A 27,289-nucleotide genomic window follows, 5' to 3' on the forward strand; every position below is an offset into this window, starting at 1 on the left:
GAACCTAGTTAGGGAAGGCAGATTCTGACGAATTTTGCATATCTTTTCGAAATCTGATTTGTGAAGCCCAAGTCCATTGCTCTTAGCACTTTGACGGGATAAGACTGAACGTGTCTGGCATGTTTGGAGTAATTCCTTGCGTTGGCTATAGTAGCCTTGCGTTTTCTTTGGAGAGAAGGAATCTATTCCAAGTTGGACTAGAAGACCTAAGAAGCCCAAAGTCAAGTAGGATTTGGAAAGAGACATACAGGGCAGAAAACCTAGCATGCCTAGAGACGCAAGACACAGCATATTCTGCAGAGAACAAGGAGAAGAGAAGCTCTCACCATCGCTGACCCAAGTTCCTCAATTCTTCCATTGTCTGTTTCATGATTTCTTTGATTCTAGTCATGCTTTTCATAGTTATGGATTGCTAAACTTCTAAGCTAGGGCTGAGATGAAGCCCCTAGTATGACTATTCTATTTGTTTAGTTGATTGGTGATTGAATTTCTGATTTCTATGTTAAACTCTTAATCACCGTTTCAATAGAAGTTTTATTCAAAATCTTTGCTCGGGATCAATAAGACTTAGGTTTTGTTTATGAGTTATTTGGTTGGAGAACATGATGCTTGATCAATAAGTAGATGTTTTCTAGGGTGCCAAAAGATAATTCAATCTTGTGATTAGAGAGTTGTGAATTGAGAATACAAGTGCTTGATCATAGTCGATATTCTTGTTTGCATGATTTCCTAGTTCTTTTGTGCTTAATGGAGTTGAACATGTTTGCTTGAACCTGATCATTAAGTGGAGTAAATTATAGTTTGGCTACTGGAGTTCTATACTAGATCAATAAGTTGGAATTCATAGGTTAGAAGAACTTGGCATATGTCTGGGATCAATAAGGCTTATGTACGGAAATCTTTAGCATGAAATCAAGGGAATTCAATTGTTATCAACTGGGAAATAGGTTAGAAGTATTAGATGGTGGATTCAATGCTTTAACATCTTCATAATCTGTTCTTAAACTCTAAAGAATCTCATTGCTCATTCTTGTCTTTACTTTTAGTTTTTCTTTCTTAAATTTTCTGTTTAAAACTCAACCACCTTATTAAAAAAATCAGTTTGTTTCACTTAAGTATAACACGTTTGTCATAACAAAATTGTTTCAATCAGTCCTTGAGGGAATGACCTCGTGCTTGCACATTTATTCTACAATTGATTCGTGCACTTGCGAGTACTAATTAAAATTGACAACAAGTTTTTGGCGCCGTTGCCAGGGACTGACTTAATTCAATTTGATTTGTCAGTTGTGCCATACTTAATTTTTGTATAGTTTTTAGTTTTTCTTTTCTTTTACTTATTTTTTGTTTGTTTTTCTTGTAGGTTTGAATTGTGTTTATGCAAGGTCGTCGATCCTAGAATTTAGCTCTCATTGTATACGATCCGGAGATTGAAAGAACTCGTAGAAGACTTTTAAGGTAAGCAAGAACTCAAGCACAAGTTGCGGTTCCAATGGCAGGAGATGAAACAAAAGCATTGAAGGAGTTCACTGCTCCTACTGCACTCACAACATTATCTTGTATTGTTGTAGCTCCTATTCCTGCAGGAGTGCGTTTTGAGATTAGACCAGCAACAATCCAGAGCTTGCCTAACTTTTATAGGAAGACGAATGAAGATCCTTATCTCCATGTGGAGGAATTCAAAGACATATGTGGAACTTTTCGGTATGAGATATCAGATGAGCAGATCCGTTTAAGGCTTTTTCCTTTTTCATTGAAAGACAAGGCAAGAAAGTGGCTAAGCTCTCTTCCCCCTGGTTCCATCAATACTTGGGATGATTTGGTTAAAAAGTTCTTGTTGAAATTCTTCCCAGCTAAGAAAACCAATGCTCTCCAAGCAGAAACTTTTGGTTTCTCTCAACCCGAAGGAGAACCTTTTTATGAGAGTTGGGAGCGTTATAAGGATTTGTTCTTGAAGTGTCCTCATCATGGATTTTCTAAACTCCAAAAGGCTCAATTTTTCTACAGAGGTTTGAACTCCCAAAGGAGAAGTATGGTGGATGCTACAGTTGGTGGAAGCTTGATGGGAAAGACGGCAGATGAGGCAATTCAAGCTTTTGAGACTATATGTGAAAATTCGCAGCAATATGATCCTTATACAACAGTGCCCAAAAGAGGAGGACTATATGAGGTTAGTGCAAGTACTAAGTTGGAAGAGCAAGTTGCAACCTTGGCAAGAAAAATGAAGAGCCTTACTCCTTTGTTAAATAAGGCTGCAAGTGAGACATGTGCTTTGTGTTCAAGTATTTCACATACCACAAAGACGTGTTCCGAAAATTTCTTCCAAGATGAGCAAGTCAACATGGTGAATAATTATAGAAGGCCTGTGAATGATCCTTTTTCAAATACCTATAATCCAGGTTGGAGACAACATCCAAATTTCTCTTATAGCAACAATAATCAAGTGCAGATGCCAAGGAATCCTCCCATGCAAAATTATCAAGGGCCAATTGAACAAAAGAAACCATCTCTTGAAGAAACCATGCAGCAACTTGCACAAAATCAGATGGAATTTCAAAAGGCCAATGCTCAGATGCTTCAAGCTATTCAGGATACCAAGAAAGAGCAGCAAGTTCAATCTCAAGCTATTTCTAAGCTAGAAGTTCAAGTTGGTCAGATTGCCACTGCCTTGAATGAGAGAGAACAAGGGCGTTTACCTAGCCAAACTCTTGCTAATCCAAGGGGTCAATTTGAGAAACATGAGCCTATGAAAACTGTGATCACGTTGAGGAGTGGAAAAGAAGTTGATATTAAAGTTCGTAGCCTAGGAGATATTCAAAAAGAAGAGCAAAAAGAAGAAGTCGAACAGAGGAACCCAGAAATTAATGAATCAGCAGAGAAGGATTCTGCAGGAGGATTGAAGCTGCAACAGCAATCCCGACAATGAACTGATTCGAACCCAGCGACTTCTAGCACCCCTGAAACGACTTTAAGGTCTACTCCAGATTCTCAATTTGTTCCTAAACCTCCATATCCAGAATTACTTCAAAAGCCAAAGAAAGATAGGCACTTGACTGAGATTATGGAACTATTTCGCAAGGTGCAGATTAATATTCCTTTGCTTGATGCCATTAAACAAATCCCAGCTTATGCGAAGTTTTTGAAGGAGTTATGCACTAACAAGAGAAAATTTGAAGATCATGAGAAGGTGTTGTTGTCAGAAGAGGTCAGTGCAGTAATTCAAAGAAGACTCCCTCCAAAGTTGAAGGATCCGGGCAGCTTTACAATCCCTTGAACAATTGGTGATCATTATTTTGAGCGTGCTTTGATGGACTTGGGTGCAAGTGTGAATCTGATGCGGTACTCTCTGTTTTTGAAATTAAAGCTTGGTGACCTGCAACTAACATCAATCACCTTGCAATTTGCAGACCAATCAGTCAAGAGGCCAAAGGGAATTGTTGAAGATGTGTTAGTGAAGGTTGATAAGTTCATATTGCCTGCAGATTTTGTCATTCTTGAAACTAAACTAGACGCTTATTCAAGTGAGGATGTACCAATCATTTTGGGTCGTTCGTTCATGGCTACTACTGATACCATAAGTAAAGTAAAAGATGGACTTCTATCTATGGCAGTTGGTGACATGTTAGTGGAGTACAAGATTTTTGAAGCTGGGCGACATCCCTCTGAAGATGGTAAATGTTTTATGGTTGATTCAATTTCTCCTATTACTCATGAATCTTTTGTTTTGAATTCATCTCAAGATCCCCTTGAAGTATGTTTGACACAATCTGGAATGGATTTTGACGCGAAGAAAAAGGTTGATGAGTTAGAGAAGCTTCTTAGTGCTGCACCGGTATTTGAATCAAGAAAGTGGAACCAATTTGAGTCTTTACCTCTGTCCACAAATAAAGTTGTGCCTTCCATTCAGCAAGCACCAAAGTTAGAGCTCAAGCCACTGCCATCACACTTGAAATATGTATTTTTGGGTGAAAGTGAGACACTTCCAGTGATTATTGCTTCGGACCTTTGTGAAGAAGATGAAAAGAAGTTGTTGCAAGTTCTTCAAGCTCACAAAACAACGATTGGATGGACAATTGCAGTTATTAAAGGTATAAGTCCTACAATGTGTATGCACCGAATCCATCTTGAAGACAATATGAAGCCAACACGTGATGCACAAAGGCGTTTGAATCCACCAATGAAAGAAGTTGTGCCTGCTGAAATTTTGAAGCTCCTCGATGTTGGAGTTATATATCCAATTTCAGATAGCCAATGGGTTAGCCCAGTTCAAGTGGTGCCTAAGAAGTCGGGAATAACCGTTGTGAAGAATGAAAAAAATGAATTAGTGCCTACAAGAATGACTACGGGTTGGAGAGTGTGTATTGAGTACCGAAAGCTCAACAGTGCCACACGCAGAGACCACTTTCCATTACCTTTCATTGATCAAATGCTCGAGCGATTGGCGGGTCATAGTTATTATTGTTTCCTTGATGTCTATTCAGGGTATAATCAAATTCCTATTGCACCCGAGGACCAAGAAAAGACTACATTTACTTGCCCTTTTGGTACTTTCGCTTACCGGAGAATGCCTTTTGGATTGTGTAATGCACCTGCTACCTTCCAACGATGTATGATGAGTATTTTCTCCGAAATGGTGGAGCGATTTATTGAGGTATTTATGGACGACTTCTCTGTTTTTGGTTCTTCTTTTGATGATTGTTTGCTTCATTTAGCTCTAGTGCTCAAAAGATGTCAAGAAACCAATCTTGTGCTAAACTGGGAGAAGTGTCATTTTATGGTCAAGCAAGGTATTGTGTTGGGGCATATTGTTTCAAGCAAAGGCATTGAAGTTGACAAAGCAAAAGTGGACTTAATTACCAATCTTCCTCCACCAACAACAGTAAAGGGAGTGCGTTCTTTCCTTGGCCAAGCCGGATTTTATCGGCGTTTTATGAAGGATTTTAGCAAGATTGCAGGACCCTTGAGCAATTTATTAGCAAAGGATGCAGAATTTGTGTTTGATGAAGCATGTCTAAAGGCATTTAACAAGCTCAAGGCCCTCCTAACTTCAGCTCCTATCATAAAGCCTCCGGATTGGAACTTGCCGTTTGAATTAATGTGTGATGCGTCGGATTATGCGGTGGGTACAGTTTTGGGGCAGCGTATAGAGAGGCTTCCTCATGCTATTTATTATGCTTCAAAGACTCTAAATGATGCTCAGCTTAACTATTCTACCACCAAAAAAGAGTTGCTTGCGGTTGTGTTTGCTCTAGACAAGTTCCGGTCTATTTGATTGGTTCCAAAGTAATTGTCTACACTGATCATGTTGCCCTTAAATATTTACTTGCTAAGAAAGATGCGAAGCCTCGACTGATCCGTTGGGTTCTCTTACTTCAAGAATTTGATTTGGAGATAAAAGATATAAAAGGAAGTGAGAATGTGGTTGCAGACCACTTGAGTAGATTGGTGCATGAAGATGATGAAGTGGACTGCCTTCCTTTGAATGAAAATTTCCCTAATGAACAATTGTTTATGGTACGTGATTCTCCTCCTTGGTTTGCTCATATTGCGAACTTTATTGTTACTAAAAAAATTCTAGATCATTGGAGCAAGCAAGAGAGGGAGAAATTTCTTTCTAAAGTGAAGCATTATATTTGGGATGAACCATATTTATTCAAATATTGCCCATATCAATTGGTTAGAAGATGTGTACCAGAAAGCGAGTTTCAAAGCATTCTTCATTTCTACCATAGTTATGCTTGTGGTGGGCATTTTGGAGCCAAGAAAACAGCGGCTAAAGTCCTTCAAAGTGGCTTTTATTGGCCAACATTATTCAAGGATGCTTTTGAATTTTGTTCTTCATGTGATCGCTGCCAACGAATGGGTAATATTTCTAAACGTGACATGATGCCTTTGAGTAATATTTTGGTGGTTGAATTATTTGATGTTTGGGGAATAGACTTCATGGGACCCTTCCCTCAATCCTTTGGCAAGCTCTACATATTGGTGGCAGTGGATTATGTATCAAAGTGGGTTGAAGCACTTGCTTGCAAGACTAATGATCACAAGGTGGTACTTTCTTTTCTCAAAGACAATATTTTTGCTCGTTTTGGCACTCCTAGAGCTATTATAAGCGATGGAGGATTACACTTTTGCAACAAACCATTCGCATCACTTATGAAGAAGTATTCCATCACTCACAAAGTCGCTACACCTTACCACCCTCAAACTAGTGGTCAAGTTGAGATTTCCAACCGGGAAATTAAAAATATTTTGGAGAAAACAGTTCGCCCGGATAGGAAAGATTGGTCTCAACGTTTGAATGATGCTTTATGGGCGTATAGGACAGCCTATAAAACTCCAATCGACATGTCGCCATATCGCTTAGTTTTTGGGAAGGCTTGTCATCTTCCGGTGGAGTTGGAGCACCGAGCATATTGGGCAATCAAACACTACAATTTTGACATGAATGTAGCCGGTGAACAGAGAGCATTGCAGCTGAATGAGATGGAGGAAATTCGTAATGAGTCTTATGAGAATGCAAAAATTTACAAGGCACCAAGAGGTTTCATGATAAAGTCATTCGTCAAAAGACATTTGAACCAAACCAAAATGTGCTGCTATATAACTCTCGGCTGAGACTCTTTCCAGGAAAGTTGAAATCTCGGTGGATGGGTCCTTTTCTGGTCACAAAGGTGTTTCCCCATGGAGCAATTGAAATTAAGAACTTGAGGAACAACTCTATATTCAAAGTGAATGGTCAACGTCTCAAACCTTACTTGGAGACATCTTTTGACACCAATGAGCAGCATGTTTCCTTCACTGATCCTCCAAATTAATGAGCTTAAACTTGGTCTGGCTGAAGACATAAAATTTAGTGCTTGTTGGGAGGCAACCCAATGATTCTTGGAAGAAGATGCGTGTGTTCAGCAAGAATGAGGCTTCTAATCGTGTTCACATCTGCTACCTTCATACCAGGGACGTTTCCTCACTCTTTTCTTCTCTTTTAGTAGTTCTTTTTCATCCATTAGTTGTTTTAGTCGTGTTCTGTCCCCTTACTGTTATTGTTGTACTGTTGTTTTATATTCGGGGATTACAGTCTGCACTTCAATCCTGGTACTGATTGTTCTTCACATTAAGGACAATGCTCAATTTAAGTTTGGGGGTGGGATTTCGTATTTTTTTATTTTTCTTAGGTTTGTGTTCTGTGTTCTGTTTTACCTTATACAAAAAAAAAAACAAAACAAAACAAAAAATACAAAAAGACAATAATAAAAAAAAAAATTTGTGTTTTTCATTGGGTTTTTAGTTTTGTTGGTTAGTCTAAGTCTAGGGTTCTTCCAAATACTATGATGAGCATGAACTTCTAACGGATAATATTATGGTCTTAAGATGATAGCAAGCATGTATTGGTTCATGATTTTAAGTAATTGTTAATAGATTTTTATGACCATTGTGCTCAGCTTGTCTTGCATTGATGGTTAGATTGGTGTTATGATTGAAATTTGATTGATGCATGCTAGGATGAGTTAAACTTGATTTTAACCCTTGTGAGAATTTGAGCTTATATATGTTCTTTTCTTTTATGAGTGAATTAGAATAGATCATCCTATTTTCTTGGCGTGGATTTTGCATGATCTCATCTTTTATTCATCTTGGTTGAGACTCGGATTCGACTTGCATATTTTATACAAGGACAAATGCTAGAACTTGCCCCAAAGCCTCTTGAAGTGTATGGTTGAATTGCATGATGGATGGGAAAAGATAAAGGCACTAGGATTCACCACCATAGCCAAATAAAGCTTGTGTCCCTTTATGCACACAAGTTGTGCAACCCCCTAGATAAACCCTCTTGAGCCTATATTAAGCCTTTTCTTTCGTCAACCACAAATTCCTTACCCTTTAACCTAGTATAGCTATATCTTGACCCTATTCTAAGGAGTTAGTGGAGCAAAATTTTCAGAGATTCATTATTGTTCAAGGTATTTTTGTAACCAAGTATGGGGGAATGTTATTGTAAATGTCGATCCAAGGAAGAAAAAATATATATTGATGGCTAAAGAAAAAAAAAAAAGGAAAATAGCTGAGAAAAAAAATCAAAAGTGAAAAAAGTAGAAAATTTTCCTTGGATTCGATAAGTTGTGTTATTGTATTATGGGAGTTTAGAATGAAACAAAGGCCCAAAAAGACGATATCCTGCCTCAAGAAAGAAGTAAAGGTTTGTTGCTTCATATGTTTCGAATTTTATTGCCTTGAGGAAATTCATTGAAGTTCTTATCTCTCTACATTATTATCTTAGTGCTCTACTAAATTTCCTTCGAATCTTTGTGATTTCCCTATCCGTTCTTTCTTGAAACGTACACCCATGGCCCCATTACAACCCTAAATAAAGACCTCTTTGATCTTTGAAGTTGTGCATTCGATTTGTGGAGACTTGTGCAGAGGGGTGAGCATATGGTGTCACTGGCCTTTCATCCGAGTTTTGGCATTCCTTTCATGAGATCATAATAAAAAATATATATTTTCAGAAAAAACTTTTCTTTCTTGTTGTCATATGTGAGCTATTTGTTGCCTTTATACATCATTCTTCTCACATATAACTTGAGTGAAAATGTAAGCTTATGCCATAGTCAGAAAGTCATGAGTGAAAAGAAATTGAGTGCATCCTAGTGAGAAATTGAGTTGACACTTGTTCAAAAACATGAGGAGGTTGGGTTTCTTTTGTTGCATTGGTCGTCTAATTGTCCTTGCACTAAATTTTGAGCATGATGGTCATCAAAATATATTAGCTTTTAAGTGAAGTTGTGAATTTGATATTGTGACTGCTTGAATCTTGACTGACCATACTTGTGGGCAATATAAGTTCTCTGAGTTGTTTGGAAGACATTAGATCCGTGCTTGGAGTCATATTTAATTTTCTTTTTCTTGTTTGCTCGAGGACTAGCAAAATCTAAGTTTGGGGGTATTTGATAGACTCATAATTTCATACATTTTTATACCCTTAAATATCGGATTCTAGGCTTAGTTCGTGCCATTTTTGAGTCTTTAATTTTGTGTTTGTGTTCTGTAGGTTAAATTGGAGAAAAGAAAGATTTGGAGCTTAGAGTCACGTAGGATTGAAAGGATGCTGGCCATCCTGATTTTCCAGAATTGTCTCTGTTTTGCGTCAACTTCAAGTATTAAACTGTACCTTCTCACAAGGAACTAGCAGGCGAGTCTTATACCACTGGAAAGATACGGATGTTAGCTTTCTGAGGAATTTTACAGAAGTGGATTCGCATCCTTCTGGAGGAAGTTATGATGATTTAAGCGAACCTAGTTAGGGAAGGCAGATTCTGACAGATTTTGCATACGAACCCAATCTTTGATACCCAAGTGGTGGGGGTCAACATGCCTGATCAGGGCCGTCGAAGACTGTGTTGACGCGTCCCCCTACCTGTCCCGGAGGACCATGTTTTGACTGCAACGTCGCGTTGCAGTCGTAGTCAAAGTGAGGCGTTGCCTCGAGAATCGCCGTTGGCGGAAGTCCCTCCGCTGATGATAAGTGACCTGCAATGTTGCGAGGACCCGCCGTTGGTGGTAGCCTGGTGACTGGCGTTGCGGCCAGCAGTGACGGTCTTACTTCCAAGGTGCCGAGGGAGAAGTCTTGCTAGTGGAGTTGCGCTTAGCGGAGACTATCTCGCTTGCAAGATGAAAGGGGAGAAGTTCCTCTAGCGGAGTTGCGCTTAGCGGAGACTATCTCGCTTGCAAGGTGAAAGGGGAGAAGTTCCGCTAGAGGAGTTGCGCTTAGCGGAGACTATCTCGCTTGAAAGATGAAAGGGGAAAAGTTCCGCTAGCAGAGTTGCGCTTAGCGGAGACTATCTCGCTTGCAAGGTGAAAGGGGAGAAGTTCAGCTAGTGGAGTTGCGCTTAGCGGAGACTATCTCGCTTGCAAGATGAAAGGGGAGAAGTTCAGCTAATAGAGTTGCGCTTAGCGGAGACTATCTCGCTTGCAAGGTGAAAGGGGAGAAGTTCATCTAGTGGAGTTGCGCTTAGCGGAGACTATCTCGCTTGCAAGATGAAAGGGAAGAAGTTCTGCTAGCGGAGTTGCGCTTAACGGAGACTATCTCGCTTGCAAGGTGAAAGGGGAGAAGTTCCGCTAGCGGAGTTGCGCTTAGCGGAGATTCCGTCGATTAGTAGTCTTCCTCTTCCATGGTTACTTCGGGTAGACGCTTTTTGTGACTGCCCGACAAGTGGTCGTCACCGATTGGGTTAGCGTGCGTGATAACGTCTCTTCAGCACGCCCGTCACCTCGCCATTAATGCGAGTAATTATTGATTTTGTAACCGGGGTGTCGCCTCGGTTAATCTGGAGAGTAAGTACGTTTGTGGGACATGTGTCCGGTTATGGGGCGATGTCGTTTTTTTAGAGGACGGCCTAGATTAGTTTGATGTTGACATAAAAGAGAGGGAAACCTAGTGTTCTGGCACTTTGTACTTTGAACTAGTGTCGTCGTCTTCAAGCTTCGTTTTTGCGTTCCGAGAAGAAGATTGCTACGATTCCGTGAAGTTATCGACCTCTGAAGCACGAAGATCTTCTGTAGTGAAGACACGCGCCTTTGATCACACCAAAGCTTTCATCTTTGAGGTTGGTATCCAGAATCCCATCCCTGTTTTATTGGATTTCTGTGTTTGCTTTTTGTCAGTTTCTGGGTTTTTCATTTTGGGGTGCTCTGTTCTTCCCCAGTGTGCTCTGAGGGTGTAAAGTGAGTTTGGGGGATGGATTTTGGTGTTTTGACAGAGAGTTGGGATTTAGGGATTTGCTAGATGGTCAAATCTGGGTCAAGTGTATGGGGGCGTTTTGTTCTTGTTTTGGTATTTTCTGGGCAGCTGTTCTTGATGTTCTTGGATGCAACTGACATAGGGATAGTTTAGATCTTGTGTAAATTGACTGGTTTGGGTTTTAGGGTTTGGGATGGCTAGCGTCGTAGAGATCTCGAGCAGTGAGGATTCCGGGTCTGACGTGTCGCTCAACGTGGCGGATAGGGTGTTTATTGACTCCTTACGTCTGTCTGCCCCTGCAGGAACCTCACTGTCCGAACTGTTAGACATCCTGCCGCTACAGACCATACCTTGGGAAGTTGCCATGGGTCGTGCTGGTCGTCCTAAAAGTTCTAGGGCAAGAGAAGATACCACTACTCGCAAAAGGCGGGAGGAGAGGCTGGCGAGTAATAATGCCGCTAGCGGCTCCGCTGATGGGGTGAGAGAGGCTGGCGGGGAAGAGTTTGAGTCAGCCTGGGTTCTCGGTGACGGCACAGCGGTTGACGAGGCAGGAGGACCGATGGCGGTGGCTACCGTCAACCGTGTGAAGCGGGTGTTCCGCCTATCAGGTGTAGTTAAGCTGCGACCGCAACTGAAGGATGAGAGAGCGTCGTTCCTGCCAACGGGGCATGCCGCCGTGCATAAGGCGATCTTCCGCCAGGGAGTGACATTTCCGCTGCTGCGAAATCTCCAGATTTTGGTTTGTGAATTTGGCCTCGCCTTTGGGCAAATTTGCCCTAATATGTGGCGGTTGCTGATGGCGCTCAACTCGCTATGGCGCCTGTCCGGTTGCAAGGGTCCAACCGTGGCGGAGGTGCTGCACTTCTACGAGTTGGTGTACGTGAAGCGCCAAGGATGCAGCAGGCAAGTAAATCTGAGTCGCCGCCAGGGGGCGCCCAAGCTAATCGAGAACTTGAAGGACTCCATGTCACCCTGGCGGGGTACCTTCTATGTTGCCACCGCCGGATGGGAGTATCAAGCGGGGTCGAATGAGGGGAAGCCGACATTTAGGATTAAGTCGGAGTTCCAACCTATACGAGGTTGTCGCTGGCCCCCGCTACTCATGGTTGGTTTAGGTTGTACAATAATTCCTTCTGTTGTAATGACTTTTGTTTTTTTTTTTTTTTGTAGCGGGTCTGCGCTATAACCTAACGCGTGAAGAAGAGTGCCGCGTGGCAAGAATTCGAGGCTGTTGGCAGAACCGCAACCTATTGGATCTTCACCTACTGACCGGGTGGGAGCTGTTGGTCGATCAACAGTTGACACGAGCCCTCGGTAAGTACCTTCCGCTGATGTGTGTTTTAGTTCGTTGTTTTGTCAGGCTAACTCGTTGTTTTTTGTATAGATTCTCTGCCGGGAAACAGAGCGAGCCGTGAGGCGTTTGAGAAAGCCATGGACCGCGCAGAGATCAACAACTTCCTGGAGAGCATGTACGCCTCTGGGCTGGCGGCACAGCAGACCGTTGTTGATCCCGATACACTGGCGCTGAGTCAGTCCGAGACGCCCGTGGTGCTACCGATGCCGCACCATTCTCACCTTGGTGCCGATGGTTCGCCCGTCGTTCAGGCGGGGACTGGCGTGGACCGTGGGGCTGCCGGCAGGAGTAAAGCCTCTGCTGCCACTGTGCAGCAAAGTGAGAGAATGCCCGCTAACCGGCGTGGGCCGCAGAAGGAGAAAGTAGTGGTGCCGCCGGCTGAAACAGTCACCATTGCGGGGTTGGAGTCGCAGAGGGGAGCGAGGCCTGCCACCGCTAGATCCACACGGGTGGTGCTTCAGAGGAAGCTTCGCCAAAATGACTCCGATGGAGAGGAGGAAAGGGACGAGGCGGAGACCATCGGGGCCCGTCAGCAGAAGAGGGTAAAACAGGCTTTGCCCAAGGTGCTCGTGGTTGCCAACGGGGAGGTGCAAGCGAATGACCTGGACTCATTTGTCGCATATACAGAGTTCCTGACCGATCATGAGGGGGAATTTCTTTACCACCTCTGCGAGCGGCTCGAGTTTGGTGGCCTAGAGGGAATTGTGCACTCAACCGCCGTTGATCAATCGCCCTTCAGCTCGACCTTTGGACATCTCTCGGTTGGGCTGCATGAGATGTTCCTGGCGGGGTCGAAATAGTCCCGGGTTGAGCGGAAGCTCTGGGAAGAGATCAAGGGTCTCTAGAGGGAGCTGGGGGAGGCCAAGGACAGGTTGGCGGATGTGGAGCGGCCCCTAACCAAGGCAGACTGTGATGCTGCAGATGCCCGCAGCAAGCTGGCAGTCACCATTGAGTAGGACCTGGAGCGGAATGACCACGTCTCCAAGTTAGAGCAAGATATAGCCCTACTGCAGGATCGAGTGGCGGCTAAGGATAAAAAAGTTAAGATCCTCCAGTGGGAATCTGCCGCTAGATCCACTGAGGTGAAGAGGCTGGAGGGCGAGGTTGCTCGCCTGGGAGCTGAGGGGGATCGTGCGGCAGCCGCCCCTGTGGAGGCGTTTAAGCAGTCGGTGGAATACAAGAAAGCGATGACTGAGGCGGCGAAGGCTGGTGCCGCCGCCAACGTGGAACTGCTGAACCAGAAGGGCGCCATCGACTGGGTCAAGGCGTCCCAGCTCGCTGGGCCGTCAGGTCAAAACGCACCGCCCGCGAAGGGTGTGGTTCCCGTTCTGGCTGAGGGTGCCCGCTCAGGTAGCGGAGAGAGCGGTGTGCGTTCGGCAGACGACTCTCAGCGGACCCTACGTCCTACTCAATCCGAGGTCTCTCGTGCTGGCTTCCTTGCCGCCCACACTCGAGCGGATGGTACTATTATAACGCCAAGCCTTACCGCTCGTGGGTCCGATCAGAAGGGCCATTTGGCCGAGCAACAACAGCCACTGGAGGACGAGGATGTCGCCGCTGCTCCCCAGAATCCTTGAAGATCTCGATAGCCATATGTAGTGCCGCTGAGGCCTTTTTTTTTTTGTTAGTGCCGTTAGGGCTTTTTGTACTGTGACGATCCTTGGGCGGGGAGTCCCGACCCCCAATATATACAATTGGTATTTTGTTTGTGAAATTTTTCCAAGTGTGGATGCTTTTGCTGATTGCATTGTTTGAATATTTATGAACCGCTAGAGTTTTGACTGCTGTTTTGTGACTCAATGAAACATTAAAGGGATTAAAATTGTCCCAAGTGCACGATGTAGAGGACGTAGTCCGCCGAATATTATTGGCGTTGCCAGTTGATTCTTGTGCTTGGACTTGGCGACAATGGTTTGAATAATTCATCGTTTCATTGATAGCTGATATGTCAGCGTTTACAAAAAGCGGGGTTGTACCCGTTGGGTAGCTTCCCTTAGCTAAATATTAACTTAAAAATTTAGCTAAGTCAAGATGTTCTAGGGTAGCGGTATGACTATTTGTAGTAATACCGAAGGTGCTCGGTATTCCAAGGGTGGGTCGTTGTGACGCCATCCTTGTCTATTAGGTAGAAGGTGCCGGGGCTAACGACTTCCACAATTTTGTATGGACCTTCCCAAGTTGAGCGGAGTGCCGTTGGCGGTGGAATGACCTCCTTCATTACCCAGTCCCCCAGTTGGAGGTTCCGGGCCTTGACCCTGGCGTTGTAGAAACGCGATACCCATTGCTTGTTCTGCAAATTGTTTAAATGGGCCTTGTGTCGTTTCTTCTCTAGGAGGTCCCTATCGAGGTTGACCCCCTCGCCGTTGGTCTCGGGGCAGTAGCCTTCGACCTTAGCGGTAGGTTGAGTTACCTCAATGGGTAGGACGGCTTCAGTTCCGAACATCATACAAAATGGTGTTTCACCAGTGGCGGAAGTTGGGGTAGTCCTGATGGCCCACAGAACTTCTGGAAGTCTCTCCGCCCATAAACCCTTGTCATCATCGAGCTTCTTTTTTAGCAGCGCTTCTTGATTATCTTGTTTGCTGCTTCGACCTGGCCGTTGGTTTGGGGGTGAGCGACAGATGCGAAACTCATCTTGGTGCCCAGGTTAGCGGTGAAAGATATGAGTTCCTTATTGTTGAACTGTGTGCCGTTGTCTGTGATTATTGTGTGGGGAACGCCATAGCGGCAATAGATGTTCTTCTAGAGGAAGTGAGTTACCTTAGCGGTAGTTATTGCCGTTAGTAGCTCTGCCTCTATCCACTAGTTGTTGTAGTCGATGGCAACAATGATGTACTTGAATTGGCCTTTGGCGGTTTGGAATTTTCCCTTCAAGTCCAGGCCCCACATGGAGTGAATCCATGGACCAATGATGATCGACAGTGGTTCTACCGGAGCATGTGGGAGATCACCATATTGTTGACATTTGTGGCAAGATCTTAATACCCTCCTAGCGTCGTCACCGAGCGTAGGCCAAAAGCAGCCTTGTTGCATTGTGCGATTGGCCAAGGATCTGGCGCCCGAGTGGTTTCCACATTCCCCGCCGTGTATCATTGCCAGAACGACCTTCCCCTCCTCTGGGGTTAGACACCGGAGGTTGGGGTGGGTGAACCCCTAGCGGTAAAGCTTGCCATTCTAGATGTTGTAGCGGGTTGCTCTCCGCTTGAGCTGTCGTGCTTCGACTTTGTCCTCTGGTAATGTCCCATTGCGCTTGTATTCGATGATTTCGTCCATCCAACTAGGGTTGACCTCAATGTTGAAGATCTCCGCTAAGGTTTTTGTGATGCTTGGCTTGTCAAGACATTCCACCCTTGTGTCCGCTGGACTTTGGTGTGGCTGGGAGTTACTAGTCTTGCCATTGAATCAGCCTTGGCGTTCTTTTCCCTGGGGATCTGAGTGATGGTGTGAAATTTGAATTTTTTTAGGAGCGTCTTGACGTACCCCAAGTATGCCGCTAACTGCTGGTCCTTAGCCTAGAAACTGTCATTGACCTGGTTAACGACAAGTTGGGAGTCGCTGAATATGTTGACACTGTCAACTCCTGAGTCGATGGCGAGGAGTAAGCAGGCAATGAGCGCTTCATACTCCGCCATATTGTTTGAGGCTTTGAAATTGAACTTTAACGCGTATTCCATGTTCAGTCCCCCTGGCCTTGTCAAGATGACTCCGGCGCTGCTAGCCTTGGCATAAGCGGAGCCGTCCACGTGTAGGTTCCAGTCCGATTGCTGGGGGGGCTGGTTCTTCAGCGGTTATCATTTCCGTGCTGGGCTCTGCCCCTATGTTGGGTTCAACCTGACACTTGATGAGCTCGGCAATGAAGTCCGCCACCGCCTGGCCCTTCATGGCGGTTCTTGGTTTGTAGTCGATGTCGAACTCGCTGAGCTCAATGGCCCACTTGCTGAGGCACCCAGAGTGTTCAGGGTTCTGCATTACGTGCCTCAGCGGTTGGTTTGTTAAGACATGAATTGTGTGGGCCTGAAAGTACTGGCGGAGGCGTCTAGCGGCGACGATGAGTGCGAGAGCGAGCTGCTCCAGGGGGGATATCTTGTTTCAGCCCCATTCATGCCTCTGCCGGCGTAGAATACGGGGAGCTTATCCTGGCTGTCCCGCAGGACAATGGCACAGCTCACCGCTGACTGTGATACCGCTAGGTAAATATATAGTGTCTCCCCCTGCATAGGAATGGAGAGGAGTGGGACTACTGTCAAGTACTCTTTCAGGCTCTGGAAGGCTGCCTCACATTCTGGGTTCCAGTCTATGACCTTCTTGTGGGTTGTCTTCAGGACTATGAAAAATGGGAGACATCTTTCAGTGAGTCTGGAGATAAACCTAGAAAGGGCGGTTAGTTTGCCTTGGAGGCTCTGAACGTGCTTCTTCCACTCTGGAGCCTTCATGTTGAGGATGGCCTGTACCTTGTCAGGGTTGGCCTCTATGCCCCGTTCACTGACTATGTAACCTAGAAATTTGCTGGCAGTGACGCCAAAGAATCATTTTTCTGGGTTGAGGCGCATACAGTAAGCCAAGAGAATGGCGAATATGATTCTGAGGTTTGCCACGTGTACGTTTGTAATGTCCCATATCTTAATTCACCCGTTTACTAGTCATTTAGACGGTAAACGACCTTTACTTTCACTTTTACTTTCGGTTTAGTACTTTTAGTGGCCCTAAAAGTCGACTTTTTGTTCGGGTCAGAATTGGAGAAAAGTTTCTTCACGAAAGTCGTAGAGGACGTTAAACCGAGCACGTGCATATGTGGTTCGTAAAAATCGGAGTTCGTATACGAAAGTTATAAGCGAAATAGTAAAGTTACTGTTTACGGTTACTGTTCATGGTAAGTTTCTATAAATAGCCAATTTACTGTGGTAAGTTTCCATTTTTGGAAACTTACCGGCTTTTCTCTCCTCTCCCCCGACTCTTTCCCCTTTCTCCTTCGGGTTTTCTTCCTCCCTCCGATTCCTCACTTTCCGGCCACCATCCGGCGTGCTACCGGTCACCACAGGGGCGCCTCAACCCGCTCTTGATGCCTGTGACCTAGGATTGGGGAGTCTTGGCCGTGAAAGTCCAGATCGAAGCAAGAAGTGCTCCAGTCGCAGTTTTGGGATTTTGCCGATTTCCGGCCATTCCGGCCACCTCCGGCCACCAGGTTAGCATCGAAGGTTCGGTTTTTGATGGACATCATTTCCCCTAAGGTAGTTCGTTCCAATTTGCATTGTAGAGGTTGAATTGATGATTTTTCATTTCTAGGGTTCTTGAAGCTTCGGGGCTTTCCTTCTCCGGCTTGATTCGACCACTTCGAGGTAAAATTGGATGATGTTGTAGTTGGGAAGTTGGTTGGGCTTGTTGTGTAGATGCTAGTGCTGGAGTTTGGTGGCCATCGGAGGTGGTGGCCGCCGGCGCGTGGGGCCCACGCGCTGCCACTGTTGGTGGCACGTGGAGGCGTGTTGGGCAGTGTTTTAATTTCAGTTTTTAGCCCTTTAAATTGTATGATTGTTGTAGAGCTTGTATGTGAAGTTTGGTGATTTTTGGAGAAACTTGGAATTAATTATGAATTTTTGAAGTTTAGGGTTTCGATTATCGAATTATGAGAATCCGACCGTCGGATATCTCTCGGTTCTGCCTTGGAACCTTTAAATTAACGAATTGGTATTAGTGGTATAATTTGGGTTGAATACGAAGAGAAGTGGAGATGTAATTATGAGGAATTGATTTTAGGAATCATATTATTTTGTTGAATAACTATTCACAGAATATAATTGTGTACAGGGCGACGTACTGAGCTATTGCTCGATGAAGGAACTCGTATGCCTGATCGTCGGAATAGTACTGTGAGTGGACTTTTGTTTTAAATAAAGATGCATGCGTTTATTTCTTGAATTAATTCTTTATTTGATAATCATATTACTTTTTAAGCATATTATTTGTTTCCGGAATTTGATTTTGGTTTATCTCATGGATTTGCTTTCAATAATGATTTTCTGAGAAGGATTATGATTTACCTCGGTCATGAATTTCGAATATTAATTCGTTATGCTCGGATTCGAGTTTGTGATTTATGTTGATTTCCAGAGTTTCATATTAAATTTTATTCATCGATTTGAGATTTCTGAAAGATTTTCGAAATGAGATTTCGATGGAATTATTTCTTGTTTATTTATTCGATCTTTGGTTTTGGCATTGGGAATGCCTTAGTAATGATTTCGGTTTGAGAATTGTGATTTTGTTTGATCTCACCTTTCTGCCATTGATTTGAGACACTTCTGGCGTGTGGGACACGTCGATGATATTTCGCCTTACTGTGAGAATTTGGGGGAAGCTTTATGGATTTATGTGGTTTTCGGATTTTCTTTTGCCATACTTTGGGTGACTATTATCATTGCTAGCATTGATCTTCCGCTTTTGTGGTGAGGTGATGGGATCACCGAAGCCCTCCGCCTTTGTGGCGCTGGTTACTGTCTCTGTGACAGTAATTCTGAAGCCCAGTATCTTATCGCTACACTTAGTGGCGTAAGGGTATATTACGGGAGTAATGGGAGTACTTTAGCCTGGGAGGCTACCACCCGAGCCTGAGTGGCTTATTCGTATGGCTATCATCTTCCCCTACTCATTATATTATTGCTGGGCTAGCGGGGTCTAGTCAGATTCCCTTAACCAGCGGGGCTGGTCTTATTTTCATGAGTATCAGAGTTCTTTCCTCTTTGCTTTGTTGTGGCTAGCGGGGCTAGTCGGTTTTCTTGAGCTGAACTAAAATTGTTGTGTTTCTCTAAATTGACTGCATGCATCGGGTTTTAAAGAGATAAATGTGGGAGAGTATGAAACCTTTTTCTTTTTAAATGGTTTATTTTTGTCCACTCACGCTAACGTTTTTATGTACTTTCCCCTGGGCCCTTCGGTTTCAAATGCCCAGTTTGCAGGCGAAATTAGTTGAGGTCAGGCATACATGGAGTCGAGGCATAGCCAACAGCATTGCTTCCGCGTACTCATTCTATTTCTGTTTTCTTTGTTGCCTAGTGGATTAGACGATTAGTATTGCTCTGATAACCTATGAGATTAATATTGTTTTTGGGTTGAGACTGATATTTGTGATATTGGAGTTGTGATCAGGGGAGCAGACGGCTCCAGGAGAATAAGGATGAATGATTTAGAAGTGTAAATGTTTTCCTACAGGTTTTGGGTAGCCTACTTTTAGGGGAAGTTCCGCCAAATTTTTGGTAGAATTTCTTCTAAAGTGGGCCCCGCATGGCCACTCCGGATTTCGGGGTGAAATCCGGGCGGGTCCTGTCAACGTTGGCCTTTATGCTTTTTACCAACATATCATCCATGTAGACCTCGATGATTTTGCCCAGATGTTCAGCGAACATAGCATTCATAAGCCGCTGGTAAGTTGCACCGGCGTTCTTCAAATCGAACGGCATGACATTGTAGCAGTATAGGCCCTTGTCGGTGGTGAAGGAAGTGCACTCCTGGTCACTAGGGTGCATCTTGATCTGATTATAGCCCAAAAAGGCATCCATCAAGCTGAGTAGATCGTGCCCAGCAGTTGCATCAACCAGTTGGTCTATGCGAGGTAGCGGGAAGCTGTCCTTGGGGCATGCCTTGTTGAGGCCCTTGAAGTCGACACACATTCGCCACTTTCCGCTGGGTTTTTTGACCATGACCAAGTTGGAAATCCACTGAGGGTAATTAACTTGGCGGATGAATCCAATGCTCTGGAGCTTGGTCACCTCTTCCCCTATTGCACGATACCTCTCCTCGTCAAAGGCCCTTCGCCGCTGCTTGACAGGGTAGGCGGATGGTTTGATACTCAATTTGTGTGTGATGATCTCAGGGGAGATGCCTGGCATGTCGGCGTAGGACCATGCAAAGATTGCGGCGTTATCACGTAGAAATTGGGTAAGTTCAGCCGCTACCTCAGGGTCTAGCTGAGCGCCGATGCGAACTGTCCGCTCAGGATGCTCGTTGGAGATATTGATGACCTTTAAGGATGTTTCTGGGTTGACAGGCTCTTTTTTGACATATTGCTTCTCATCATCCCTGGGGTCCTCAAAGATATTTGGTGGCGGTGCATGGTTTCCCACTGTTAGGATTTCATGGCGTCGAGCTGATCGTGCCACGGTTGTGGAATAGCATTCTCGTGCCAGTTGTTGACTTCCCCTCACACAGCCTGTCCTGTTGGGAGTAGGGAACTTCATGAGGAGCATGTATCCGGCGATGATGCACTTGAGCTTGTTAAGTGTCGGTCGACCAATGATGGCATTATATGAACTGAAGCAGTCCACAATGATGAACTCTGCATGGATTTCTGCCTTACATGGACTGGTGTCGATAACTAGTCGCATGTAATCAGAACCCAATGGCTATGTGACGTCACCGGAGAAGCTAAGCAATGGCTCATGATCCTGTAGTAGTTTTCTATTCCGCTGAAGTTTGTCGTAGCAACCGTTGAAGATGACATTTACGGCGGACCAGCTGTCGACAAGGATCCTTCCCACTGACCATTTATCGAGTATGGCGTCAATCAAGAATGGATTGTCGTGGGTCAGATGTGCCCGCTGTCCTCGTGGTATTTGCACCACTTGCCGGTGTTTCTAGGCTTTCCCGTCCGTGGGTATTTTCTTGGGGGTGGTGGCGGGATCTGGTCCTTGCACTGGTTGTATATTTCCTCGTATGAGGCCATAAGGACTGTAAACACTGCGTACCGCTGAGAGGACTTCGTCTGTTTATTACTGTTATCCCTATGAGATGAGCGGTTGCTCTTATTGTAATGTTGGTCCTTCTGCCGCTTACTCTGGTGTTGCCCTGTTGCCACTTTCTCTTCTTATCAGCTGGCGGCGCAGCAGAGGTTTTGCTAGCGGTTTCCTGATGGCTGGCGGAGGGTTGGGTGGACTTTACAGGTGTTGGTGGTGGTGGGGGGGTTTCTCCATATGTGATGAATTTTGCTTGTGCATAGATGACAGCCTCGCTCATGACATGGTCGTAAGCGGCATTTGGAAGGTTGTAATTGAGGTGATAGAGAAATGGCCCCTTGAGGAGTCCCTGCTTGAAAGCTGCCAGAACCATTGTCTTATCAAGATCGCGGCATTGGGATGGCCACCTGGTAACAAACGCCTTCAATGTTTCATCCTCTCCCTGCTTGAGGCTGAACAGCTGAGTTGTACTGTGGTGTCCGACGGCCAATAAGATGAACCGAGAGAGGAAAACATTTGATAGGGCATGGAATGAGTCAATGGATCCTAGCGGGCACTCAAAAAACCAAATCATCGCCTCACTATCCAGCGTTTTGCTAAACAAGTGGCAGAGGGTGGCGTCATCGAATCCCTTGTTATTAGTGACTTTTTTGAAGGTGTCCATATGGACAAAGGGGTCAGTCTTGCCGCTGTAATGTGACATCTTTGGTGTCTTTGCGTGAGCCTGGAGGATGGCATGTAAAATCCTAGCGGTGAATGGTCCTGGCCTGGATGCAAATCGTGGATTTGGTATTGGCGCTGGGGCGCCTGCCTCCACCCGGATTAGTCTTTGCTCTAGTTGTTACATCCACTCCAGTATTAGGGCGGTTGCGTCTCCATCGGCTCCCGCCTGGATGTTCTGCTGAACCAGCTCTCGCCTGGGGGCAAGTACATTACCCTCGGTTCTAGCCCTGAGTGCCGAGCGGTTGGTGTACGGTTCTGACTCCGCCTCCTGCTCCAGCATTAGTCGGGGCAGAGGAGGTGGTCTCATTCCCCGTAGCTCTGGTGGGTTCAGCAGTACCTGCATCTATATGATTGGTCCAGGTACCAATCCGCCGGTGTTGGGTTGACTTCGTCTGGTGCTCCGCGATTGCTCGCTTTGCGCTGGGTTGGTGTTTGCCTTCAGCGCCTTCTTCAACTCGTCAAATCTTGACATCAGCGTGGCCACCTGCTTTTGGGCCTCGGCCTTTTCTCTGTGCTCCTGCTCGCGTTCTCTATTTGCTTTGTGAAAGTCCGCCAGTGCCAGCTCATACATAGCGGCGAGGTCCTGTACCGGTGGGCGGCTGCCGCTCGGTTGAGCCTCCGCTGTAATTTGGGTTGGCGGGATCTGGGGAGTAACCTTGGGTTCCACGCCGGGGTTGACCGGTGTGCTGAATAGTACACGGTTAACGTTAACCGCTGGGTTAATGTTATCTGCGGGGTTTGTGGGATGGGGGTTGGCGGACTGATCTGCTTGCTCCTCAGCGTTTCCCCCACTACCGTTAGTCATGGTGGCTGTTGTGGTGGGATGGCCTTTTGTTCAAGGATTCCCACAGACAGCGCCAATGTTAATGTTTAAAGTTCAGCGGTAGCTAAACCTTTGCTAACGCTGGTCCGATGGGCGGACCGATACTTGTGGTGTTCTCAAAGCTTCCGCTACCTGTCAAGTAAAATACAGAGGGCGTCAGAGGGAGACAGCATTGGGCGGTCTTCTCTTCTCCGATGCCTAAGTTAGTCAATGTATTTATGTTGACAAAGTAACAGTAGGTAAGTATTGAATGCGTAATTAATGAGGAGAGAAGAGAGAATCTTTTATAGGTGAAGAAGGAGTTGATCTTCTTCATGTTTTCGATGTGGGACTGATATGCTTTAGTCCCCAGCTTCTGGAGCTTCTGATGTTGTTTTGGCGCGGCACATCAGCGGTGATCTGGGGGTAAGCCGGGGCTCAGGCGGTAGCCTGCTTGGCTGTGTACCCGTAGGTCACTCCTTTGGCGGGAGTTGGTATCGCTGGCGGTAGCATGAGCGTGGCTCATTATAGCTAATTATGCTGTCAAATGCCTATGTAAGTACATGCCCCTAAGAGAGGGCGCCAAGAGCGAAACCCTAATTTTAGGGATATTTCTGGACGTTCTGGTCCATATAATCGCTCTACTTAGGAAGGTAACCGCCAAAATAGGCGAACACGGAACCGAATAGGTAAATGTGGAAAGAGAGAGGGGGGGCAACGCCTCTAGCCATGTTGGTGGCGCCACCAACACTAAGAGACATCTAAATGACACTTTCAAAGCGCCTCAATCAATGGAGTCTGAGCAAAGAGATGTATGTTCTCGATGTGGAGTATCTGGTCATTGGGCACATATTTGTAGAGCTCGTGACGAAATTGTCACCGCCTAAAAAGCATATTGTGAAGCAAGAGAAGCTCACGATGTGGAACAAGAAGATCAAGAAGATGATCTAGAGTGAAGGGTTGAAGACTACAAATTTGGCAGGGATCAATAGATCGCCAATTCTGTTTAAGTCTTTATTTTCCAAGAGATGTAATAGGCAATAGGCTCATCCAAAATGAGTGTGATGTCTAAGAAGGTTTTGAGATAAGTGGTACTTAAGCGAGCTTTGCTCCACTGACATCTCTCTACTCACCTGATCATATTTATTTTGGAGTTACCGAAAGAAATCAAACGACTACCTTTGTTTTGCATTCGGTAGCATTTGGGTTAGATTCTCCTAATGGTTAAGAGACAATGATGTACTCCGTTAGCTTATGAATAAAATTTTGAGTTCTTTTGACTCCATTTTGATCCTGAGCATATTACTTTTGTGACTACGATGGCTGGCTCATCAATATTAATTCAAGGATATGGAATGGCACAAGTTCCCCTTTGCCAAATGGCACCTTGATTACTGTCACAGAAATTCTCTACGCTCCTAGGGCAAATCGCCCCTATGAATAGTAAACGGATTCCATGCGAAAACGCATGTAGAGAATTGAAATGAGTTCCTTTGCAATACCTCTAATGATTGCGAACAAAGGCGCATCTTAGAGAAGTTTATGTGTCTCTCTAGTGGACTCTATGTCACTATCTGAGCTATTAAATCCAATAAAAGTTATGAGAGAAGATCTCTTGGATTTAGACACATATTGGCTTTGTCACGACAGGATAGGTCATCCTAGTCATGATGTGATGATCCGTCTACTAAAGACTTCACATGGACATCTATTTTCTCGAGCGAAATGAAGCATGAATCAACAAGTTGATTCCTGGACTAAGTGTGACCACCGTCGCTGCCGTCCACCACCAGCCTAGGGTTGGCATAGTCCTTATCCATGACGCCATGGATAGCGTACATCATGGTGATGTAGCAATCACTAACTTTGCTTCAAATAGCGTTTCAGACGCTCAAGCCCAATTAAAATCCTCATTGGTTACTTCTAAAGCCTCTCGCTCATTTTATAAAGTCTGTTCCTTAGGGAAACTAGGACTGAGACTGTCCTATGCTTACATAGAACCCATGGGGACTCTATGGACTAATTCAACCAACTTGCAGACGTTTAAATATCTCATGATATTTGTTGACACGCAAACACGTTGGTCACGTGTTGTGCCATTGTCCACTTGTAATGCTGCTTATGCTACACTCCTAGCGCATATCATATGACAACGGACTCACTCTCCGAATCATCCTATTCAGTCAATTGGATTTGACTATGCTAGTGAGTTTACATCTAAGACCTTCGATGGTTATTGCATTGGGACTGATGTTGGACATCATATTCCCATGAGCACATCCAAATGGTCTCGCGGAAACAACTATGATAGTAGTCCGGACATTGGTAATGCGCACCAATCTCCTAATATTCGCTTGGGGTGATGCAATATCGCATGCAGCTATGCTAATTCGTCTACGACCCACCGTCACTCAATCTACCTCTGCGTTACAGCTAGTGACTGGGTACAAGTATTGTACTTACGCATATTTGAGTATGCCATTTATGTCCCAATTACACCGCCACAGCGCTCTATGATGGGTCGTCACAGACGAATGGGCAACTACGTTGGATTTGAGACTCCAACAATCGTTCGCCACTTCATGCCCTTGCTAGGCGATCTCCTTACCGCTAGATTTGCGGATGTCACTTTGATGAGACAGTCTTCCCATCGTTAGGGGGAGATAAGAACACAAATGTTCAGCAGGAATGACAGGAATTGTCGTGGTCTGTCCCCACTATGTCTCATCTTGATCCCTACTAAAGTGACGAGATCACACAAATATGCTGCAAACATGCCTGCAAGGAAGGACGTCCCTACGAGAGGACGTAACGCCACCCTACACGGAGGTAGGCATGGCGCCAACGCCAAAGAGAGTGGCACTCTGGCGTTACAAGCTATGGCCCAAGCTAGGATGCATGGGAGGCCCGTGGGTTCGAAGGATACTTTGGCACACTCCAATCCTTTGATCATCGACACTTATAATCCGTCTCATGAGTATCTTCCGGGTTATGGTTATCGTTGGGGACGCCTCAACGTCAGAACCTATTCTTGAGAATATAGAGCTCTATGAAACTTACACTAGTGTACATGAGACGTGGGATAGAAACTCCATCATAATTGAAGATGCCGTTGCGCATGAGTTTGTTGAGTCAGATGATATCGAACCACGCTCCGTTGATGAATGAATGCCAACGTAGAGAGATTTGGCCTAAATGGAAAGATGCGATCCAGGTTAAGTTGGATTCTCTAACAAAGAGGAAGGTTTTTGAGCCAATGATGCCAACACCTCCTAACATAAAACTTGTTGACTAATGGGTCTTCGTTAGAAAGCGTAGTGAGAAAAAGAGATGGTAATCTCGCCTTATGGTGCAAGGTTTCTCATAAAACGCCTTGGAATCGACTACGATGAGACATATTCTCTCGTAATGGATGTCATTGCACTCCACTGCCTTGTCAGTTTGGTAGTTTCCGAATAACTGAACATGCAGCTTACAAATGTGGTCACTACGTATCTATATGGGGATCTAGATACGGAATATACATGAAGGGTCATGGTGAACTTCATCTACCCAAGTCAAGTGGCCCTAGACCACGAAGCGCGTTTACAATAAGATTGAAATGCTCACTAAAGTGACTACTTGATTGGGAAGGGATATGTCCACGCATTTCTATAACAAGTTTTGAATTCTATCGCGGTTCATGTTGGACATGATCTTCATTGGAAGCCCTTAAAGAGTTAAGGAAAACCGCTGAACACTTGAAATCCGAGTTTGAGATGAAGGATTTTGGGAGAACACGATTACGTCTCGGTTTGGAACTTGAGCATCGTGTCGATAGATGCTTAGGCATTTTGACAAGATCAAGCCTTCAAGCACCCCCATGATCGTCCGTAGTCTTGATCCTGAAAAGGATCCTCTTCGTCCAAAGGATGATGACGAAGATGTGCTAGAGGCAGAAGTGCCTTACTTAGTACAATAGGCGCATTATTGTACTTAGCTTAATGCACAAGATCGGACATCTCATTTGCCATGAGCTTGTTAGCTAAGATATAGCTCTGCGCCAACGCGACGCCATTAGGATTGGTGTAAAAGATATCTTTCAATACTTGAGATGTACGATTGATATGGGCTTGTTCTATCCCTACAAAAAGATGATGGATTCGGACCCATCACACACCAGGAACGCCGCCAACACTAGCCTGTGTCCTCTATCCCCATCCCAAAACGACATGTGTTTTGGAAGGTTTTGCTGATATTGGGTATCTCTCTGACCCACACAAAAGTCGTTCCCAAACTAGTTAAGTGTTCACCATGGATAAAGACCGTGATATCTTGGAGGTCTACAGAACAGACCCTAGTCGCTATATCTTCGAACAATGCAGAGATTATTGCTCTTCACGAAGTGGTTCGTGAATGTATATGGATTGGATCCATAATTACGCATGTTCGAACAATTGTGGTTTGAAGTCTACCACAGATGAGCCTACGAGCATATATGAAGCAAGGCTACATCAAAAGCGACATCACCAAGGATAATCAGCAACAACAAACTCTCCTTAAGATCAAAGTGAACTAGGTTCAATTTGAGGACAGTACGGCAGGCTTGCTCACTAAGTCATTGCCTACATTCCACTTTCGGGAAACATGTTGGTAGCATCGTTTGAGGAAGTTATCCGAACTCCCATGACCGTTGTCATCAGGGGGAGATGCAGACATCAGGGGGAGGTGTCTACATGTATGGTCTCGAAACGTGAAGGGTGTGTTGTGCTCTTTTTCCCCTTCGACCGAGGTTATTTTTGTCCCACTAGGTTTTTGTTACTCGGGAAGGTTTTTAGCGAGGCAACGAGAGAAGCACCATGTTTAGGCGACACAAGGGGGAGTGTTCAAGTAAATCCAGAATATGTGTCTGGCCCAAACTAGAGGTTACTTGCTCTAGTTGAAATAGGGTTTATATTATAGATATTCTC

The 27,289-nt window shown here is 44.9% G+C and overlaps 1 non-coding gene and 1 pseudogene across 1 annotated transcript; one reads left to right on the forward strand and one right to left on the reverse strand.

Moving 5' to 3' along the window:
* Positions 1 to 1,492: 1,492 nt before the first annotated feature.
* LOC133730303 (uncharacterized) lies at positions 1,493 to 6,818 on the forward strand (annotated as a pseudogene).
* Positions 1,868 to 1,974, reverse strand: LOC133735009 (small nucleolar RNA R71). Its single transcript, XR_009858747.1, has one exon. It is a non-coding gene; the product is annotated as a small nucleolar RNA R71 (small nucleolar RNA).
* Positions 6,819 to 27,289: the final 20,471 nt, after the last annotated feature.

Source organism: Rosa rugosa, chromosome 2 (genome assembly GCF_958449725.1).
Source record: "Rosa rugosa chromosome 2, drRosRugo1.1, whole genome shotgun sequence".
Taxonomy (NCBI): domain Eukaryota; kingdom Viridiplantae; phylum Streptophyta; class Magnoliopsida; order Rosales; family Rosaceae; genus Rosa; species Rosa rugosa.